The sequence below is a fragment of the Haliaeetus leucocephalus genome, unplaced genomic scaffold (genome assembly GCF_000737465.1).
Source record: "Haliaeetus leucocephalus isolate CR32 unplaced genomic scaffold, Haliaeetus_leucocephalus-4.0 Scaffold184, whole genome shotgun sequence".
Taxonomy (NCBI): Eukaryota; Metazoa; Chordata; class Aves; order Accipitriformes; family Accipitridae; genus Haliaeetus; species Haliaeetus leucocephalus.
Window position 1 is genome coordinate 78,119 of NW_010972620.1, and position 10,284 is coordinate 88,402.

Genomic DNA, 10,284 nt, shown 5'->3' on the forward strand with positions numbered 1-10,284 from the left:
CACTTCACAGATTTCCGAGAAGAAAATCTGTATTACTGTGACATGCCTAAAACCAAAAATATTTTCATAGCACTAAATAATGGAGAGACTTTGAGCATTTTATTCTACCAAATAGTAAACTGCAGAAATCTGGTATTCACTTAAAATATTTCCTGCAGCAAGAACCACTGCAAGATTAAAGTGAGGATTTAAAGTAAAATTGCTTTTTGGCAAGAATGCAAACTTGCAAAGGGAAAATAAAGTCCATTTTCATCATCATAATATTTAGATGACCAACTCTTTCTTGACAACCTTTAACAAGGACTGTCACATACACGAGAGATTTTGCAAATAGCAGGCTTTGAAATTTGTATTTTCCCTGCTAATCCAAAAGCCTGAAGCCATTAATTTTAATCACTGATTTTAAACAAACAAACAAACAGGCTGCCAAGCTAAACAAAATAGGGAATCTATACAAAAGTTTGTAGAACAAAACAGCTCTCAAATTAATGATAACACAAAACAGTTTCCAGACCAGCATGTGGTTGCTCATATAACATAGCACGTTTGAGTACAGAAATGAAGGTGAATAAATTGCACGTTTTAGTTGACATTCCCAAGAACAAAAGCTGACTTTACTGATTTTCAGGGAGAAGGGTGTGAAAGAGTAGACAAACCCCAACCAAGCAGCAGGATGGTCCTGCCAGTGGTGCAGAGGCTGCTGCCATGCACTGGATAGCTTGGTCTCTGCACGCATCTTGTTCCCAACTACTGGCCACAAATTAATGCTTACCCCGCTCAGAGTTTAAGAGGGTAAAGTATTGAAAATGCAAATGTGTGAATAAGTAAAAGCAGATATTGGTAACACATGAATGGCCATGCTGCATGAACAGTATGACACACACAGAGCTCTTCTGCACTTACAAAACAAGAAAACAACAACAACAACAACGTATTTCAAGATAACTAAATTGTAAAGCACAGAGTCTTCAGGAAACTTTAGTCCAACCTCTTTGGTCCAGCTTGTTTCTTAGTATAAAACAGACCTCTTTGGCACCCAGTCCCAACGTAATTCAAGATTTTCTTGTCACTGAAAACGGTCAATGTCCTTGGGCAATGTGCCTCCAGCTTCCTTGTAGCAAGTTCCTATATAACTTCAGATATAAAACTTAACATTTTAGTGGAACAGCAACTGTTCCTACCACTTGTCTACGAGGCAGAATAAGGATTAAATGAATCGGATAGAGAGCATCTTCTATTGCAACTCAACTACTGAATTGCTAGACAGATGTCAAATGGTTGGAACATTGCGCAGAAGGAGGAAGACCCAGGAAGGATGCGTGCATCTTGGCATCACTCAGTCTCTACGCAACTTGTGAAAAGAAATTGGAATCCTCAGTGTCTTAGGTTTACCTTTAAAATGGGCATAACCCCTGTTTCATCTCGTGGGACTAGTCTCGAGCTTTAGCTACCCTTGAAGAACCTCACAGGGAGAAAATATGTACATAAAAAAGCCCAGAAATTCTTCTATAAACCAAGCACACTGGCTGCCCCTGCAAAAAAGTCTCACAATTACAGTAGTAGCGAGCAAAAGCAATAGACTTTCAAGCTGATGAGGATAAAAAGCAATTCGGTGTAAGCAGGGAGGGCAGGAATCCAGAGCGGAGCGACAGCTCCATCTAACACAACAGGAAACTGCGATTCCTTCTGTAAACACCAGCGGTGAGGTGGGAGGAAACCCAACTTCTACATAAACAGCCAGGCTGGAGCCCCGGGACGGAGGAACGCAGCCCTGCGAGGAGGAACACGCTGTTCCCAGAGCAGCATTGCCATATTAATACAATACCGAGCCTGGGCTCATTGGAGGAGGTGACAAATTAATGGCAAGTCAGCAGCCCTCTGACAAAGATGCTCGGCTCGGGGTGGTCGTGCCAGCAGCTTGTACTGGTCTGTCTGGGGAATGAGGAGGGAAGGCACGGTGCAGGCAGATAGATGCTCAGACACATGCACACAAAAAAACCCCAAACAACAACAAAAAAAAAAGGTGAAGAGCAATTCAGGACAAGGGCAAAGAGTGCTGAGCTCGAAAACATCATTAACAGTAGTCCTGTCTGAACTGGAAATATCAAGAAATGTAAGTCAGGTAGTTATGGAAAAGAGTCTGCCTGATTTCCTGCAGACAGATGAAAAGAATATTTCAGTCAACAGGTTAAAGCAGACACGGTATTCTCTTCCCTGCAGAAGGCTGAAAATACAACAGATGAGTCAGGAATAATTTCTCCTCTCCTTTTTCCAGCCCTGCTCAGTTTACGTCCCCTCCGACTCAGGTCATCACCCTGCTCTACCTCCCAGCTCCACTCATCAGAGGCCGAGAACCAGCAAAACAACCTCAAAACGTCTATTAAGTAACAAGGACGTGGTAATTCCTATATCCTTCGTGTAACCAACAGCTGTCTAATCTTGAAAATTCCTCTTAACATTATAAAGCCATTAAGGTCTCATTTTAAGTATGTGAGAAACTTTCGCACTGCATCTTTAGAAGAAATCCCTGCTTAAGAGAGACTTAGTTTCAACTTCCAGGAACCCTGGTATGAAGACACCAGGGAATAAAAACAAGTTCTTGCTTTCATGCTTTTTAAACATTTTTTCCTCTAACGAGAAACCTAAAAAAAGCCTCTTAAGATGCAAGCCTAAAAAAAGCCTCCGAAGATGCCGCTTCTCTGCAGCTGGAGAAGGCATTGATTTCACCACTTGGCTGTGGCAGGACTCTTCTTACAGTGACACAGAGATGATATGCAAAAAGACCAAATCTATAGGAAAAACTTCAAAACAGTAATAAAACACAAACCTCCCTCCTGCTCTGGGGCTTTGTAACTGTGCAATGCATAAATCCAGCATAACTATATCACTAAAGCCACAATATCTACATATTGAAATCCCTCAGCCTCTGACAGTATTTTCTACAGCCATCTTAAGAATCGCTCTAAGACCGTCCAGATTTGTTTTAATGCAGACATCAGAAATCAATGAGTGTGTGGGAAATGAACCTGGAGTAATGCAGACAGTACTTCGATCATCCCATTTGGGGAACTACAGAAAGGAGGTGGCACTGCCACTGGTGAGACAGCCACCATCACACAACGCCCTGCCCCACTGCATCTATAGTTTCTCCCTAAAGGTTAAAAGAAGAGCAGGTTTCTATTTCACTCTCTCAAATAGGCATATTTTTATGCTATTTAGAGTTCTAATTACCATATTCACAGCTCCCCTATCAACATTAGCTATTTACATAGTGGCTTTTTTACCTGCACATCTATTCTTCTTTATTTTATGGATTATCTGAATATTTTTCGTATTTTATTTATAAGTGGTCTCTGCTTGCCCACTTTTACTGTCTGAATACAAAAGAAAACAAGGGTCAGCCAAGCTTTACCTTTATAAATAGAGGTCTACATACAGATCTCTGATATAGAATGGGCAGACATATCAAACAGTGCATATCTTGTCCTGGAAAACAGGAATGAATTGTCCCTTTAGCACCACAAATGTTGAAGTATGAGATTCCTGGGGGCGGTGTGTTTATTTTGGGGGTAGGATGGCAGGAGGGGAGAGAGTAGTTTGGGTTTCTCTTCTTTATTAGTGCTCCTCGGTCCACCCACTTCTCTCCTCCAAAATTACTGTCTGCAGATGCAGATTGACAGATCATCGATGCTGTTTGCAGAATGAAGCCAAAACTACAGTCTGCAAGCTTAAGAAATAGAGTAATGGAAAAGAAAAGTAATGGAAAATGGAGCGGCAATGCTGGCAAGGGGCAGAAAAAAATGAGCAGGGACTCATAAAACCTCACTTTGCTCTCAGCTCCGCTACTGGCGTACTGGCTGACCTTGAGCAAAGCTCTTTATCTTCCCCTGCCCTAGATTCACTATCTGTAAAATGGCGTAACAACGTTGGCCTCTGGAAAAACGTTGTGAGTTTCTCCTAATGCTCTGCTATGTAAACCATTTCAAATTTTAGACCATTGGATAACTTCTATGCACGGTTACTAGACTTAATGTGCATTGTCAGGAAAAATACATGCAAATCCAATTGCTATCAGAAACGTGAAGTGTTTCTTTAATTTGATGAGCTCCACCTCATCAATATTTCTGGTAACAAGCCTGTAAAACTAGCTATAGGAACTATTCACTGCATACCCGTCCCTCCCATCTCACCAAAAAGGCAGCTTTACAAGAGTGGGGAGATGGAAAGACTGAGAAACCCTGATAGAACTTGATGGGAAAAAATGACAGACACAAGAACAAGGTTTGGTTAACTAGTAACACAGAAAATTTTAACGGGGTGCCTATAGCATAGCTATGCCATGACAATCAGCACAGCCCCAGCACTGGTGCCATTAACACGCCGCTGCTCGCACCGACAGGACCAGCTACTGTCCTGGTGCCAGCCTGTGGACTTAGTGTGCAATAAAAGCAGAGGCTAATGGATCTACTCACATGTTACACACACGTATGTATTTTTTTTTCCCGCAGTGTGCGTGCCTACACGTGCGCAGGTTTTTGTCTCCAGAAACAAGCTCTGGGCAGAGCACTCGCAACAAATTGCACAACCCAACTGGCTTCCAGCCTTGTGCTTCCGTCTTATCAGCGCACCAGCGTATCTGATATTAACCCAGAAATTCAAGAGCTACTCCGCCTGGCTGCCTAATTCATCTCCAGTCACTAAAATACGGTAGCCAAGATCTTCTCAATTCACTAAACTTTAAAAGAAAATAACTAGTCACCTGTGTTCTGTCTTCCAAGTTTAAGATAGAAGTGCTTCCTGTTACCTACAGATAGGAGGTCAACATCATCAGTTAGTATAAGATCAATGCATTCTTTTATAGCCTTTTGATATAGGGGAGCTGAAACTTACTTTTTAGTCATATTCTTCTCTTTGAGGCAGGCGAACCAATTTCGGAATCACAATGACCTGTATGTATGCAGAAGGCAAAATAAAGTCTTTCTTTTTTTCTATATGTGGAACACAGCCTCCAAAATAATACTAGATATTCATTTGGGCCCAGTTATAAATGCTGTGGGGACTTGCTGCCAAGTCCAGCCAGGGATCCTAGAGGCCCCAGCAGTTTATGGGAGTGAGGAATGACTTTATTTACAACAAAAGTTAAGTTCCACAGTACCCCAGTTTCTATTTCTAACGTTGCTTTCTTTCACTCCAAGCGCACGTAAATTCACATTTGAAAAATATTTTCCAGCTTCTCCTATTTCTTGGACAGCAGAGTCTTTCCTTTAACTGCTCAGGACAGGCTGCCTCCATCACATCCAAACTCTACTTAATAGGACTCCTTCTGCTTACTCATGGCTTCAAGTATTCCTGTCCAGTCCACAGGTACCTTTAAATTTCAAAGCCCAGAAGATGAAAGGATTGAATCTTTCCTTGTTCCAAATCTGTATTTACTGACTTGACTGTTTGAAGTCTAGAGACTACACAGAATTACTGCCGGCTCCCCGGGAAGGAAATCTAGATGTGGAGAGGGGAAAAGGTGAGCTTCTTCAGACAAACCACTTCTTACAGTTCCCTCTTCTCAGAGCTGAATACTTGGCTTTGGAAGCGCTTTTTAATCCCACACTTGGGGATTGGTTCTCTTCTGGAAATATGCTGCTCTTTATTTCCATTGCCTTCAGCTGCCTCTTCCCTCCCTCCCTCCCTCCTCTTCTCCTGCTGCTGCAAAAGAGACTGAGCAAAGTCAGAAGATGACGACTTTCAGACCACCCAAACACAGCAACTGAGGGACATGAAGGCAGCTAAAAAGAATTAATGGCACCGGAGCGCTCATTTGTGCATCCAGTTCCTCAAAACCTGGTCCTCCCAGGTCATTTTTAATAGACTCGACACGTGCTAAGTAACCTGCGAAGGTCTCCCAATGTTTCTTCAGCGCACTCACCATCATCACGTGCCCGTTGTTATCTTTCGGGAAACAGCTGAAAGCCTAGTTCATAACAACAGTATCAACTTCCCTCTTGATAAATACCTGGCTCAGTTCCTGACCTTCCCAGATTTCTCAGCTGAGTTTTTCTTCCTGCCCTGATTATTCATTCCTGCAAGGCTTAGCGCTGCCAGCCCGTTAGCCCTATCTGTACTATAGCCAAAGGAATTCAGGCAGGTCCACCTACTGCTCTCTCCCATCCTCTGCTGCATGGATCTCTCATTCTTACGCTGTTTTTAAAGGACTCAATGACAAATGGTTTATTGACCGCGGAGGTCCTTCTCTTCTGCCAGATAATTACGCAGAGTCACTTGGATGCAATTTCACCTGGTGCATTTCAAAATACAAAGTCAGCTGTTCTGCAAGAAACTGAGTTCGAGGGATGAATTTTTTTTTTTCTTCCCTCCCCTCCATCTCTGGTACAATTAAATGATAATGTGATGAAGAGAAATAGCAAAGCCTGTATCTGTTAGTGATACCCACCTTTCAAGAACTGAGAGTTACCCCTAAACTCACCTCCGCCTTCCCCCAAAGCAAGCAGTAATGATCTGCTTAATCTAAACCAGAAGAGCTCACATCAAACTCCAGATATGACATCATGGTGCGAGCACACCTGTGACAGAGAAGCACGAACCACCTGTGACAGACGCTAGTGTGCTGAGGACTGCTGAGGTTACTGGGATACCACATTAGACATGGTGAGCCTCATAAAAATATGAAAACATAAAAATCCGGTTCAAAAAGGGGCAGAGGAAAGTCAGGAACCGAAAGCAACCACAAGGAACTTTGTTATTTTTACTCTGGTTAAAGGCGAAAGGACAAATCCAGGTTAGTTTGTATTTTACAGTGTGTAGAGCACAACGTGGAGAGAAGGGCACACTGTCCTAAAACGCCTGCCAGCATCTGCCAGGAGAACCAAGGAAGGGAAGGAAGGCTGGTTTAAGTTGTGTGTTGAACATCCCAAGACTTCTTCCCTTGGTCAGCAGGAGGGATTCAAGAGGACCAAAAACGTATTTGCAGAAGAAAAAAGAAAACATCCTCCCAGCACACTGAACCTCATCACACAGAATATTGAGGTCTCATCACACTGACCTCACTCCTGGGTGTGGGATGCTCTTTACACAGTCATGGTTTCTGCTCAGAGGACGTTCACATCCTTCTTCATATTTTCATCAGTACCAACCCACGTCGCACTGCCCCGGCATGCACTTTGCAGGCCCAAACGCCTTCTACCGACATCTCTCACGTCCTTCACGGAAAGGGAAGATTTCTTTTGTGAAAGCTGCAGCTCTGCAGCCCTGCCCAGGCTGGTGCAGAAACAGCTCGCTGGTGCTGCAAGTGCTCATCTGCCAGAGGTTTTGATACGAAAAGCAGGGCTACGTCACCTGCCAGAGGGAAGATCTGCCCAGGGCACCTTGGGGAGACTGCCCACCACCGTGGCAGGACGGGTACCACCAGTTACACCACCGGTTACTGGTTACACAGGAGGGGAGAGCTGGAAAGGGCACATGGCCCCAGACGGGGACACAGCACTAATGAAAGGGGTCGATCGGCCACCGCACGGTGCGTCACCCTGCTCATCGCCTGACTCCAACAGAGGTGAACCCAAGCAGGGCACACTTCAGCCCTGCTCCCATCCCATCCACTCACTGTACTAGTTTAACCGATGTTATTTCCTGGCTAAAAACCACAGCCGGGCTTTCCCCTCTCCCCTCGCTGCTCCTGGCGTTTCTCCAGATAGAGCCTGTTTTGTCCTTTCTGCGTGTCTGGCTCACAGGGCGAGCTGCGGGATGATCCTGCACCCCGGGGCACATCACCATGGTGCAGGAGACTGGCTCAGCACCTGGGTGCCACACGGCTGCACCCTGCCAGCACCCATCCTTCTCACCAGTGTTCAGGGCTGAGGCTAGAGTAAGCGCTGAGGCTTGTGAAGTTTTTCTTGAGTTTTTTTAAGACTCACTATTCCCGTTTTCCATAGGAAGACATCCCCCTTATGCATACACAGAGCCAGAGCAACCTTCCCCTGCCTCTCCCGCATCCTCTCATAAACATGCCCAGTATTTGAACAAATGCACAGAGAATCACTGAAGGACAAAAGCAGCACCGGGAGTGGACTGTAGAGGATGAAAATTGAAAAAGACAGAAAGTTTTACTTTATCCGAGATACACAATATCGTACTTGACCAGCTACTAAAACGACGTGAAACTTAACAACAAAAAAGTGCTTTCCAAACACGTTCCCTGCATCCCCATTCCCTCGTTTCCCTGGGCCGTTGCACTGTATTCACCGATTTATATAGATATGTTGCTATGAAAGCATAAAAATATTTTACCAAAGGTAACTCCATCTCTAGGTAGCAAAAGCACTCCTGGAAATGAACTCAAAATAAAATTAAAAATTAACGACTCTAAGGAGTCACATATTAGGCGGTGGCTTTTCAAAACAGTGGTTCAATTTGCCTCCAGCGAACAGCGCTTTACAGCCTACTCTCCATTTCTTTTTATTTTAGGTTCTTTACATATGAAAAAAAGCTTTGCTTTCAGCAATGTTTGCTCTGGTCTGGGGATAAACATGTGCTCCTGGTCAGCTTCTCTAGCAACTTCCTTTTGTCCCTGGCGATACAGAAAATAAGCATCATTCCAACCAGAGGTGCAACAGGGCAAAACAATTGTCTGGATGTACACATGATGTATCCACTACAGTGGAGTTTTCCTATACAAGACCTATATGCAGCCTATGCATTTTCCGTACAACCTACCGGAGGCACGTTTCACTCTCCAGCTCAAACACAGCCCGAATTCTGCAAATGTTCAGCAGAGAAGACTGAGAGAACAGTATTGGTTTCGTGAACCGAGAATAAAAATCACAAGGCATTATGTTATACTGGAGATCAGGAAACTGTAGCGTGAAAGCTTTAATTGTCTCCAACGTCAGTAAATGCCAGCAATGTTCCACAGAGCACAACGCAGCTTTGAAACTGAGGGGAAAAGCAGTGGTACAAAAAATCCATTGTATCGATACCAAAGTTGTAAGTTTGATCTGTAATGCAGAATCAGTATTTTGCCCAAGCTGAACATACAGTCACTATGCATCAGAATATTCTTCTGCTGGAGAGATGACGACTAGATCTAGAAAAAGATTTGCTTTCAAAGAAAGAAGTGCAGAAACGGTACAACCTAAACAAAAAAAAAACCAATCCTCAGTGACACAGCACTGACTTACTACTAACTTCAGAAATAAAGGTTTAATTCACGCTCATTTTTACGTATTACCCCCTAAACGTGCCGAATGGCTTGGAAACAATATGCAGCCTTAGCTTAGAAGGTTTAAGCCAGCCTGTGTCAGGGGCTGCATCTCGTACAGGTTCATCGCCCCAGCACGGTTTTGCCTTGCGGTGCCACATCCCGCCCTCATCATTCCTGCAAGACTGAACACTTCAGCGGGCTGTTCGCTCCGGCAACTCCATCTGCAGAGCCACAGTTTCATAACCCAGCAATGTGTCTTTACATGGTTTACAAATAATTAGCATCCGTCCTGCGGCTCCGACTACACTCCGGTTACGCCCGACTCGACCAAAACAACTAAATAATAATAATACTGAAGGAAAAATACTACTAGCTATATTGTTACCTCTCGACGGCCACTCCCATCCTCCTCCTCCAAAAACACCCTCACCAAAACCCAAACAAACCCCAAAGTCAGCTGAACACGCTGTTCGGTTACAAGCATCCCCCTCTCCAGCGAATCTATTATTAATAATCAGAGCGCATCTGCTAACACGGGCAAAGGCGGCCAGTTGCCTGCTCTGCCGACACGGACACGCCGCGCTCATTTGCTGCCCCCGGGTTTTAACAGCTTCTTACATTCCTGGCTTTATTTCCCGGGGCATTTCTCCGTGACAAAGCGCCTGGGTGGGAGGGAGCGCGCTCAAATATTTCTCCAAACTTTGCCGGACCCGGGTCCCCGTCCCTACCGGCTTCTGGAGCTTTGCAACCAGTTCCCCCCCCCCCCCCCCCATTTTCCGGGGGTGTTCGCGGGGGGGGGGGGAGCGTTTAAAGTTGGCTATAGGTCTGTTTTTCCCCTGTCCGCTCGGCAGCCGAAGACAAACAGCGCATTCTTGCTCTAGTTTCTCACTGGACTCGGAATACCAAACCGAAGCCAAAGCCAGCCCTTTTTTTTGGTCCTCACCAACCGGGACTCTCCCGAAAAAGGACGCACCGGCGGGGGGACACACACCCGAACCGAGGGTCCTCACCCGGGACGATGGGACCAAACCCCGGGGGCCGGGACCTCACACAACCCCCCCAGTCCCCCCGAGCCC